Genomic DNA, 13,003 nt, shown 5'->3' on the forward strand with positions numbered 1-13,003 from the left:
TCACCTGCCTCATCATACTACCCACCACTTTAGATCTACCGCGTGAAGCACACTTAGCCGCTTCGTCAGCCAACCTGTTACCGATTTGGACCGGGGAATCTCCTGCCGTGTGAGCCGCACATTTGATTACGGCTATCGCAGAGGGCAGAAGGATAGCATTCAGCAGGTCAGAGACCAGGATCTGAATGGTAATCTTATGGCCCGTCGAGGTGAGGAATCCCCTATTTTTCCATAACTGTCCGAAATCGTGAACGACTCCAAATGTGTATCGGGAGTCGGTGTAAATATTGACGGAGTGCCCCTCCGCGAGGACACAGGCTCGTGTGAGGGCAAACAACTCAGCCTGCTGAGCTGAAAACGGTGGATCAAAACTGCCACAATCCAGCAAGTGTCCATCTTGCTTAACTACTGCAAAGCCTGACAGACGGCGTCCCTGCTCGTCGATGGACGAACTTCCATCGGTATAGAGGATCAAATCTGGAGAGGCTAGAGGTTGATCGCTAAGGTCAGGGTGCGGACTGGTATCCGCGAGAATAGCTTCCAAGCAATTATGGTCGCATGGAGCGAGGAGATCAGGAGGAGAGCAGAGAAACGCAGCAAGGTTGATAGTAGTGCAGTGCCGGAACTGTAGCTTGGGATTATTCAACAGGTAGATCTAATACTTATTTTGTCTGGCTGAAGTCAAATGCTGGGTCTGGAGCTGTCCCAGTAGGGCGGTCACAGAGTGGGAGGCATATACGGTAATGTCCTGCTGGAGAGTGAGGTTGGCGGCCGACTGAAGACTATTGTATGCCACTGTCAAAATCTGTGTACAATGGGGATACCCCAGTGCCACAGGGTCTAACTTGGATGAATAAAACGCCACTGGTCGGTGCTTATCCCCATGCAGCTGGGTCAAAACCGCAGTGGCACATTCGCCCAGGACGGTACAATAGAGCTGAAAGGGTCTATCATACAGTGGTCGCCCCAGCGCAGGAGCCTTCTGCAGGGCCTCTCGTAGATTATTGAAGGCGGTCAATGCTTCATCTGACAATACAAAGGTACCTTCCTGGCTGGTGTAAGGGGTCAGGTGTTTTATGTCCAGGGCCACATTCGGAATCCACTGACGGCAGTAGTTGATCATTCCCAACCACTGTCGCATTCCCCTGGCTGACGTGGGGAGTGGTGTCCTGTAAATGGGGTCTCTGCGGCTCTCGTCCAACCGACGGCCTTCTGCTGAGATTATGACTCCGAGGAATTTCACCTCCTTTTGTCCGACATGTACTTTGGAGGGGGACACAACGTACCCCAATGCCTTTACAAAGTTCAACAACAAAATTATAGCTTCCCTGTTCTGCACCTCCGTTTCACTGGCCACTAAAAGGTCATCGACGTACTGGATCAATGCAGACCCCTCAGGTAACTGCAGGTTTTGTAATTGCTGTTGCAGACAACTAGAAAATAGGGTCGGAGAATTTACAAAGCCCTGTGGCAATCTGGTCCATGTATACTGTTGTCCATTATTGGTGAATGCGAACAGGTACTGACAGTCCGGGTGTAAAGGAATCGAGAAAAAGGCATGTTGGAGATCCACCGATCAAAAGACTGTTGGTATAGCCGGGATGGTAGCAAGAATATGTGCTGGGTTAGGAACAAGAGCATGCAGGGGTTGTACTATGGCATTGATGGCCCGCAGGTCCTGGAATAGACGATACTGATTCGGTTTGCCTGGTTTTGGGACTGCGAGAATCGGTGTGTTGCAGCAGGACTGGCATGTGATCAAAATACCTTGCTCCAATAGTCCTTTGAGTAACACGTCGATACAGGGTACGGCCTGGACGTTCTAGGGATATTGTCGTATAGATGGCATGGCTACACCAGGCTTGACCTGCACCAGGACTGGTTCAACATTTGTAAGTCCTACTTGAGTCTTATCATCCGCCCATACTTCCGGATAAGTAAATTCCACAATATCTCGGCCCTTATGGTGTCTCAAGGTACCGTCCTGAGTAGGTCGGGTGGGTGAATGGGTAATGGTCAGATCAGAGGTAACTTGCTGGGGGCCTTGGATATTTTCATCTGATCCCTTCAAGGCCTGAAAAACTATTGGTCCGAGATCTTTGGCGGTATATGGACGGTATACTTTTAGCGTAAGATGAGGTGCGATGCCAGGACCTTGCCTCCAGTTGGACATAGATATCGACACGGCCAACGCTTCTCCTTCCCGACCGGTTACGGTAGCCAACTCGGTGATGGTCCACTGACTGCCCTCATAGGGCCCAAAGAACTGCTCCAATTCCGAGTTGGATCCACTCGCATCATATGCAAGTGTAACATGGTGTTCTTGGTCCTCCAGGTCCAGGGTCCACCACTGGGGTGTCCCATGCTGATAGCACTGGCGATGTTGAGCGTGTCCAATCTCTATGGAATGCGGCTGACATAAAAGCAGAAGCTGTAGTCGACAAAGTAGGTCTCGTCCCAAAACATTAACGTCCAGATTGTTAGTCACCACAAATTGGTGCATAAGGCGATTCCTTCATATTGGACAGGTACCAGTACAGTTAGGGGATAAGGGTGGGGGATTCCATCAAAGCCTTGTAACATTTCATGCGACCCAGTAGTCTGGAGGGCTAAGGAACACTGCACTGACGAAACAGTTGCTCCGGTATCAACAAGGAAGGAGTGTGATTCATTATTAACTGTCATCTTCAGGTGTGGCTCCGGGATACTGTCATTCCTCCCTGTTGGGGATATCGACAGCAACTTTGGTGGTCAATTTTCAAAGGGGTTTTGGTGTATTCCTTGGAAGAGGGGAGACGGACCTGGGTACCCTCCTTGGGGTCCTTGTTGGCCTTGCTGTCCAGGTTGTCCGTATTGTCCCTGGTTTGGTGGTCCTCTATCTCTTCCTCATCCTCCTCCTTGCTGGTTATCACTTGGACAATCTCGGCGCATGTGACCTTTGCCTCCACATCCATAACAAATCATGGGTTTTCTTGGTCCCCATCCTACTCCTCCAGATGGCCGCTGTTTGTTATCTCCGCGGAGTGCATATGGTGGTCCATATGAGGGAGCATTAGGTCCGTTTGGATGTCCCCAAGGGAAAGGGTACGTGTTGTGCTGGCTATCCATCCATACCGGGATGCAGGACTGGTGCTCCATCTGGTGTCCTCGAGTATCGAAGGGCGGAGGTCCCTTGGGATGCGGCGGCTGCTCTCGGGTGATAATATATTCCGTCTTTACCTTTGCTGGTGGATACCTAGCTTCTCCTCTCTTCCATAATGCACATACGGCACGGCACATATCAGGGGTGGTCATGAAGGTCCAATTTGGATTATTAGTCTTAACGCTGGTACAGACGCCGTCGGGCAAGCAGAGCATTAGTGTAGCTCAGAACTGGGGAGATTGCTGACCGGTGTTAATGTTCTGGTCCCCAGCATGCGAGCCATACACATCCTTAAATCTCTCCAAGAAGTCCTCGGGGTCCTCATTTCGCTTGGGCTTCTGATCCAGTACCTTGGGCAAGTCAATGGGTTTTCTCAGGGTCACTTCGAGGGCCGCCAGGAGTAGGGTCTTCCGCTGTTCATCTCCGGCAACTCCCGGGAGCACGGCTTCCATAGCAGCGTGGTCATTGTGCCCCAGCTTGGTGAGGAGCTTGCCCCACAGCGTTCGATTCAGGGATTGTCTGACCAGACTCCAGGCGTCCAAAGAGACGGCTTGGTAGGCGTCCAACATGTTGCCAATGAACTCCACAAATCGTCCTCGGCACTTGACTTTGTCTGGTGCCCCATTCAGGATTATCAACATATCATTTGGTTTTCACGGTGCGTACACCTGTATGGTCGCAGGGGGCCCTCCTGCTACAACGGCCACCCCGGCAGCTGCAGGATTCGGGACCGTTCTCATTGGCATTTGCCTTGCGCGTGAGGGGTGCTTCTTCTTCCTAGTCCTTCTAGCCTCTTCCTCCCTTCTCTCGTCTCCGTCTTCACGTGCCATGTCCCCTTCGCTCTCCCATTCGTTGTCATCGTCGGAGGTCGAAAAGGTGGAGCTGGAGGAGGATTGTGTTCGCCGCTGTGCCATATTATTTCTGGTTTTGGTCCGGAGGTTCAGCTTAGTTCTGCCTCCCATGGAGTCGGTGGATTGTGGGGCACCAGGAGAATACGGAGGGGGTCGGCCTGCTGGGGGGGGGGGGGGGGGGGGCACTAGGGGCAACGGTCTTCCCTGTGGTCTTCCCTGAATGGGACCGTTTTCTTCTGGGGTTCAGCGAGGGTACGGGAGATTTGGAAACTGGTATCTGTGAAGGTCGGGCACACACAATTGATGGGGAAACTCAGCGGGTGCAGCAGCATCTATGGAGCGAAGGAAATAGGCGACGTTTCGGGCCGAAACCCTTCTTCAGACTGATGGGGAAAGAAAGAAGGAAAAGGGGAGGAGGAGGAGGAGCCCGAGGGCGGGCGGATGGGAGGGTGGGAGGCGACAGCTAGAGGGTTAAGGAAGGGGAGGAGACAGCACGGGCTAGCCAAATTGGGAGAATTCAATGTTAATGCCATAAGGATGCAAGGACCCCAGACGGAATATGAGGTGCTGTTCCTCCAATTTCCGCTGTTGCTCACTCTGGCAATGGAGGAGACCCAGGACAGAGAGGTCGGATTGGGAATGGGAGGGGGAGTTGAAGTGCTGAGCCACCGGGAGGTCAGGTAGGTTATTGCGGATTTTTCTGGGTAAGGGTATGGTCGTATAGTTGGAGGGCAGGGGGGATCACAGATGGTGTGCAGTTAGAGAGGAGGTTGTGAAACTGTCTCCGGAGAGAGGAGGAGAACTTCTTCAAAGTAGCGACATCTGTGAAGGGCGATTTGGTATCTGGATCGGGTAGCGGGAATTGGAGGAGCGGATACGGGACTGGCAACGGGGGCAGGCTGGTTCAGCGGGGGTGCTCCACGGACTCCCCAATGATAATCCTCTACCTCCTCCTCCTCGTCATCTCCCAAATCTATGCCAGCCACCGACTTACGTAAGTCTTTATCTACCTCGGCCTTATTTTGTCTCTCTCTCTCCTGACGATCCTTACTTTCCTTAGCATGCCTACATTCCCCAATCGATCCACTACTGAATGGCCTTTTTATAATTTAAAAAAAAATCATTTTTCCATATTACACTCTGGGCCCTTGATAACACATGCATATCCTTGGAACCCCCTTCAGGCCATTCATCCTTCCCCAATTTATGAATGAGTCCTCCCGACGCCTGAAGGTCTCCTCCATTTCTGGATGCAAGAAACATAGCTGATGTAATGGCCGGTCCGGGTGACAACTGGTGTCCATACCATTACCCATTTTTATACTTATACTATTACACAACAATATTTCAGGGTTAACCATGAGTCCTTTGTTACGCCATATCTCACTCGGTCACATCATTTCCTGACCTTCGCGTGGAGGATTTCCTCTCTTAACAACCAGTCTAAGGCGGACTTTCTATGCGATGCGGGGGTACCTTGGTCTCGGTTAACGTCTCAATACTTATTAATCCGACGATTCAATATACACTTATGCTATTACACACCAATAGTTCAGGGTTAACCCTGAGGCCTTGGTTCCGCCATATCTCACTCGGTCACTTCAAGGCGGACTTTCTGTGAGATACGGGGGACCTTGGTCTCGGTTAACGTCTCAATACTTGTTAACTTTTTCAGGGTTAACCGTGAATCCTTGGTTCCGCCGTATCTCACTCAGTCACTTCGAGGCAGACTTTCTGTGAGATATGGGGGTACCTTGGTCTCGGTTAACGTCTCAATACTAGTTAACTTCCTCTACCCAGTGCACTCCTCTTATATACCGTCTACGGTCCCCCTCTACGGGGTGTTTTATTCGCTCGATCAGCCTAGGACAATCCTCGAGACGGCCCTATCCCCGTGCCCACGACCGGAACGTTCGGATGTCGTCCCACCGACTGACACAAGTCAGCGAATTACCCTGCTACGCCGGGATACGAGGAAGGACCAAGAGGTGATTTAACTAAATCTACTCACTTGGCTGCGCAACCTTCACATCGATCCCGTCGCCCAGTAGATTCACTCGCCGGCTCGATCAGTCGCTGGTTGACATCCCACTTCTGACACCAAATGTTGATTCACGTTTTTCCCTCACATCGGTTGTATCGACAATAATCGACCAGGCACCGGGTTTGCTTTAAACGTATGTTTATTGAGCAGGAGTCTTCACACAGGTTAACAACCTAGCAAAGAGTCAAGCTCTCTGCCCTTAATTGCAATGCCTTTTATATGTTAATGCCACTGTTTAGCACCTCCCACATTCCCCGATCAAAGAACCGACACGTACGCAAAATACAGGACAACAGGTATGTACATATAAGGAGATGTTAGTTAGAGGAACCACACTAGAGCTTAGACCAATACATTCCTTAGTCTTCCCGGCGATGGGTATTGTATATTCCTCAATCTTGTCAGACGGGGCCTGTGATCCCCTATTCACGACTATGCAGTAACTGCAAGACAATGTGTATTCCCTTCCTGAAACCTGCAGCCTCAGTTCCAGCAAGCCTGGTCAGCAGCCATCTTATGCTCTTTTCTGGCCAACCATTTTACCTTTACAGAACAATCTTACAGCGTAGATTCAGGATTTCCATTCACAATACATCAAAACTAAGAATAATCCTTGGCGAAGGAAATACGGCACATCTTGGTGCACAATACGTAACAGCATGCCATAACCTGAGAGACGGTGAATGACCAACATGCACATATGTACGCACACACTAATCGACATTAACTGACACTAAGAAATTAATATTAAATTGCTAAACTTGCTATTGTGTTGTACTGCTTACAGCTACAAGAACGTGCAGCAATCAATAAAGGGCTATAGACCTATTGCGAATTTATGTACAGGGACATATCTATCCATGCACTGTATACTTGTATTTATACTTATGCATTTCAAATATGTATGTCATGTTTTATACTTTGGCAATATAACAATGTTTTTTTATCATGCCAATAAAGTTTTTAAATTGAATTGAATTGAATAGAGAGAGAGGGGGGGGGGGAGACAGTGAGAGAGGCAGAGAAAGAGAGACAGAGAGAGATAGAGAGAGAGACAGGTAGAGAGAGAGAGACAGATGGAAACAGAGAGAGAAAGACACACAGTGGAAGAGAGAGAGGGGGAGAGAAAGATAAAAAGAGTGACAGGCACAGAGCGAGAGAGGGGGACAGTGAGAGATAGACAGATACAGAGACAGAGAGTGACAGAGACACAGACAGACAGAGAGAGAGAGAGAGAGAGAGAGAGAGAGAGAGAGAGAGAGAGAGAGAGAGAGAGAGAGAGAGAGAGAGAGAGAGAGAGAGAGAGAGAGAGAGAGAGGAGAGAGAGAGAGAGAGAGAGAGAGAGAGAGAGAGAGAGATAGAGAGAGAAGCAGAGAGAGAGAGAGAGACAGCAAGAGAGATACAGATACAGAGAGTTGGAGGGAGAGAGAGGGACAGTGAGAGATACAGACTGAGAGAGGGGGGGGGACAGTTAGAGAGAGAGAGTGAGACAGAGAGAGACAGCGAGAAACAGAGAGAGAGAGAGAAAGAAAGAGAGACACACGGAGAGAGGGAGACAGCGAGAGAGACAGAGAGAGGGACAGAGAGACGGAGAGGGAGAGTTGGAGAGAGATAGAGAGAGACACACAGAGAGGTACAGAGACACAGAGAGAGAGGGGGGAGAGACAGAGAGAGGGAGAGAGACAGAGAGACAGAGACAGAGAGAGGATGAGAGAGAGAGGGGAGAGAAAGAGAGCAAGACATACAGAGGGCGAGAGAGCAAGAGACAGAGACAGTGAGAGAGACAGAGTGAGAGTGACAGACAGAGAGAGTGACAGACAGAGAGACAGACACAGATACTCAGAGTGAGAGACACTAGGGTACTAAGGCACTACTGCAAATTCACTTACTTCCTGTATATTGATTTTTGATAAAACGCTACCACTTACGGCTGTGAATTTTGGCCATCTTACTCAGTCCCCCTCCGCTGAGCAGGTGCAGAGAATTCTTCCCATCAATGAAAAATAAGTGGTTTTAGTGTTTAAAAAATGTTGAGAATCTCTCTCCTGTTAATCACGCCATGAAAGCCACACCTTTTCCGGTGGGAGGGGGAGGGGTTATAAAACCCGGAAGTGTGGGTGTGGCTCAGCCTCTGCATGATGGGAGAGGGGGATGTCACGACTGTCTGAGCTGTGATCAACTGAACACACTGAATGTCTACTGAACTGTGAGTTTGGTGTTTTGTGTGGTTTTATGGTGGTTTCACCCTGCATGAAATGGTGTGAAGCTGCATTTAAATTTGGTGGCCGTGCACCCTGCTTGAAGTGGAATTAAACTGCACTTGAATTTGGCGGCCTTGCATCCTGCTTGAAATGGTAGGAAACTGCACTTGAATTCGGTGGCCTTGCACCCTGCTTGAAGTGGTAGGATACTGCACTTGAATTTGGTGCCCTTGCACCCTGCTTGAAATGGAATTTCAAGGAATAGTCATGAGTCAACTGCCAGCCCACCAGCTGTGAGTGAGCTGCCAGCAGATCAGGCTTGAGGGACTGAGCTGCCACCCCAAGAACCCATACCAGCACTCCAGAAAGCCCCCCCACTGACCACCAATTTTGGAATTGGTGGAGAGGTGGAATATTGCGTCGGGGACCAGCCCTCCCGTGTGAACATGGGACCCAACGGGTCCCACTTAGTCTAGTTATATAATAGAACCGTTCGGAAAGTGACTTTTATATAAGCTAGGTAATTTGCAAAAGAAAAGCTTAAGGTTTTCCTGACGAAATAAAGTGCAATGAACCATATAATAATAATAATAATAAATTTTATATTTAATGGGCGCCTTTCATACAAAATCTCAAGGACACCTTACATAGTAATCGGAATAAAAACATATAATCGGAGTAAAACAAGTAATTAAAGACATCACAATGACACAAATTAAAAACAGAATTCAATCCAAAAACAGAAAATCAAAAACACAGTGTGAAGAGATATACACACAGGGAAGGATGAATCAAGACATAAAAATGGTTAACCTAAACCTGCATAGCTTAGTTTATTGCTTTGAGGCAATTATACCACTGGAGGAAATTGTATTTGATATGACTTTGTGTTGAAGAATGGATAGCTGAATATGGGCCTCTTCTTAGGCCAGAGGTCTGCTCTTTTCTCTTTGGCACATTCTTAAGCTGTGAGGGTTATGCTGAGTTTGAGATAGAATTCAAGGCTGAGAGATAATAGACCCTGTAATTAGCCTTGGCTGTGTTAAATTATAATGAGGTTGTGATAAGGGATGGATGATTGGAGAGGAAGAATTAGATTGATGGATATGTTTATAGAAAGTCGAAGAATCTGATGTAATTCTGAGTTGTGAATTTACGCTTTGTCTGTAATATTTGTAAAATACCTTGTAGTGAGATTGGAAATCCGGCATCCAGATAACAGGAAAGGGGCTACAAATTAGAATTGAGTTGTATCCTGGCACCAAACACTTATTAACTGAGTTGACAGATTTACGACCCATGTATGAGATATGTATGGGTTTTGAACTTAGAAATTGTAATTCAGCAAACTAATATAATTAATGTTGTAAAGACATAGGTAATAGTATTTCAAACTGAAATTGTAGTAAATCAAATTATGAAATGTATTGTCTTAGTAGGACAACATTAGTATTGTCTTAGTAGTAAACATTAGACTTATAGAAATTGTTTAGATTTATAGATTCCGGTATTCACCAAGGAGAAGGATATTGAATTATGTGAGGTAAGGGAAACAAGTAGAGTAGCTATGGAAACTATGAGATTCAAAGAAGAGGAAGTACTGACACTTTTGAGAAATATAAAAGTGGATAAGTCTCCAGATCCGGACAGGATATTCCCTAGGACATTGAGGGAAGTTAGTGTAGAAATAGCAGGGGCTATGACAGAAATATTTCAAATGTCATTAGAAACGGGAATAGTACCGGAGGATTGGCGTACTGCGCATGTTGTTCCATTGTTTAAAAAGGGGTCTAAGAGTAAACCTAGCAATTATAGACGTGTTAGTTTGACGTCAGTGGTGGGCAAATTAATGGAAAGGATATTTAGAGATAATATATATAAGCATCTGGATAAACAGGGTCTGATTAGGAACAGTCAACATGGATTTGTGCCTGGAAGGTCATGTTTGACTAATCTTCTTGAATTTTTTGAAGAGGTTACTCGGGAAATTGATGAGGGTAAAGCAGTGGATGTTGTATATATGGACTTCAGTAAGGCCTTTGACAAAGTTCCTCATGGAAGGTTGGTTAAGAAGGTTCAATGGTTGGGTATTAATGGTGGAGTAGCAAGATGGATTCAACCGTGGCTGAATGGGAGATGCCAGAGAGTAATGGTGGATGGTTGTTTGTCAGGTTGGAGGCCAGTGACTAGTGGGGTGCCACAGGGATCTGTGTTGGGTCCACTGTTGTTTGTCATGTACATAAATGATCTGGATGATGGTGTGGTAAATTGGATTAGTAAGTATGCAGATGATACTAAGATAGGTGGAGTTGTGGATAATGAAGTAGATTTTCAAAGTCTACAGAGAGATTTATGCCAGTTGGAAGAGTGGGCTGAAAGATGGCAGATGGAGTTTAATGCTGATAAGTGTGAGGTGCTACATCTTGGCAGGACAAATGAAAATAGGACGTACATGGTAAATGGTAGGGAATTGAAGAATGCAGGTGAACAGAGGGATCTGGGAATAACTGTGCACAGTTCCCTGAAAGTAGAATCTCATGTAGATAGGGTGGTAATGAAAGCTTTTGGTGTGCTGGCCTTTATAAATTAGAAGTTGGGATGTAATGTTAAAATTGTACAAGGCATTGGTGAGGCCAATTCTGGAGTATGGTGTACAATTTTGGTCGCCTAATTATAGGAAGGATGTCAACAAAATAGAGAGAGTACAGAGGAGATTTACTAGAATGTTGCCTGGGTTTCAACAACTGAGTTATAGAGAAAGGTTGAACAAGTTAGGGCTTTATTCTTTAGAGCGCAGAAGGTTAAGGGGGGACTTGATAGAGGTCTTTAAAATGATGAGAGGGATAGACAGAGTTGACGTGGATAAGCTTTTCCCACTGAGAGTAGGGAAGATTCAAATAAGGGGACACGACTTGAGAATTAAGGGACTGAAGTTTAGGGGTAACATGAGGGGGAACTTCTTTACTCAGAGAGTGGTGGCTGTGTGGAATGAGCTTCCAGTGAAGATGGTGGAGGCAGGTTCGTTTTTATCATTTAAAAATAAATTGGATAGTTATATGGACGGGAAAGGAATGGAGGGTTATGGTCTGAGCGCAGGTATATGGGACTAGGGGAGAATACGTGTTCGGCACGGACCAGAAGGGTCGAGATGGCCTGTTTCCGTGCTGTAATAGTCATATGGTTTATATGGTTATATGGTTATAGAAATATATTTCTATTTGGTATGGAAATTGTGTGTGACGTGTGATCATTGGTTTACAAATGTATCTTATATATTGAGGAGTGGTCTTTGATAATTGACCCTACTGGGGTTTTGCTGTATTGAAATAAGATTATTCTAGAGCAAAGTTATACCACAGGCAAATGGTTGTAATGAGGCCAGGGAAAGGGGATCATGTGACTGATGTTGTAAATCACCAGAAGGACACAGATGATTGGTTACTAGCTTGTCATACCCTCTGTATCTGAAATGTCTAATACCTATATAAATGACGTGAGTTCTATCAAAGTTACTCCTCTCTGTACCCGCCCCAGAGCATCAGCTCTGTGTTGGAATGTTCAGAGACTAGTCTCAGCTGAATAAATAATCGATTTCAACAGCTACAAGTGTTTGAGCAAAGTTGACTTTAGATTGATAAAATAACTCAGTTAAACACATCTAACTAAATTGTGTTCAATGCAAGATTCCAGCATCTACAGAATCTTGTGTCTCCCTCACCTGTCACTTCTGAAGATAGGTCTCAACCTGAAACGTCACCCATTCCTTCTCTGTAGAGATGCTGCCTGTCCTGCTGAGTTACTCCAGCATTTTGTGTCCACCTAGCACTTGCCAGGCTTTGTCCAGCCCCCATCTCTCTTTTCCAGCTTCCTCCCCCCACCTGCGATGAGGATGCTATGAGAATGCAGGGTGACTTGGACAGGTTGGGTGCATGGGCAGATGCATGGCAGATGCAGTTTAATGTGGATAAATGTGAGGTTATCCACTTTGGTAGCAGAAACAGGAAGGCAGATTATTATCTAATCTGTCAAATTGGGAAATGCGGAAGTACAACAGGACCTGGGGGTCCTTGTTCATCAGTGACTGAAAGTAAGCATGCAGGTACAGCAGGCAGGGAAGAAAGCGAATGGCATGTTGGTCTTCATAACAACAGCAGTTGAGTATAGGAGCAAAGAGGTCCTTCTGAAGTTGTATAGAGCCCTAGTGAGACCACACCTGGATTATTGTGTACAGTTTGGGTGTCCGAATTTGAGGAAGGACATTCTTGCTATTGAGGGAGTGCAGCGTAGGTTTACGTTTAATTCCTGGGATGGAGGAAGTCATGCTGAGAGAATGGAGCGACTGGGCTTGTACACTCTGGGGTTTAGAAGGATGAGAGGGTATATTTTTTAAACGTATAGGATTATTAAGGGGTTGGACACGCTAGAGGCAGGAAACATGTTCCCGATGTTGCGGGAGTCCAGAACCAGGGGTCACAGTTTAAGAATAAGGAGTAAGCCATTTAGAACGGAGATGGCGAAACACTTTTTAACACAGTGAGTTGTGAGTCTGTGGAATTCTCTGCCTCAGAGGGCGGTGGAGGCCGGTTCTCTGGATACTTTCAAGCGAGAGCTAGATAAAGATCTTAATGATAGCGGAGTCAGGGGATATGGGGAGAAGGCAGGAACGGGGAACTGATTGTGGATGATCAGCCATGATCATAGTGAATGGCGGTGCTGGTACAAGGCCCGAATGGCCTACTCCTGCACCTATTGTCTCTTGTCTAAT

At 46.8% G+C, this 13,003-nt stretch overlaps 1 long non-coding RNA gene across 1 annotated transcript; it reads left to right on the forward strand.

The window, feature by feature from the left end:
• The first annotated feature begins 6,051 nt into the window (after positions 1-6,051).
• Positions 6,052-12,242, forward strand: LOC116984923. Its single transcript, XR_004415167.1, has 3 exons — positions 6,052-6,310; positions 12,159-12,163; positions 12,231-12,242. It is a non-coding gene; the product is annotated as an uncharacterized LOC116984923 (long non-coding RNA).
• The last annotated feature ends 761 nt before the right edge of the window (positions 12,243-13,003 follow it).

Source organism: Amblyraja radiata, chromosome 21, assembly GCF_010909765.2.
Source record: "Amblyraja radiata isolate CabotCenter1 chromosome 21, sAmbRad1.1.pri, whole genome shotgun sequence".
Lineage (NCBI taxonomy): Eukaryota > Metazoa > Chordata > Chondrichthyes > Rajiformes > Rajidae > Amblyraja > Amblyraja radiata.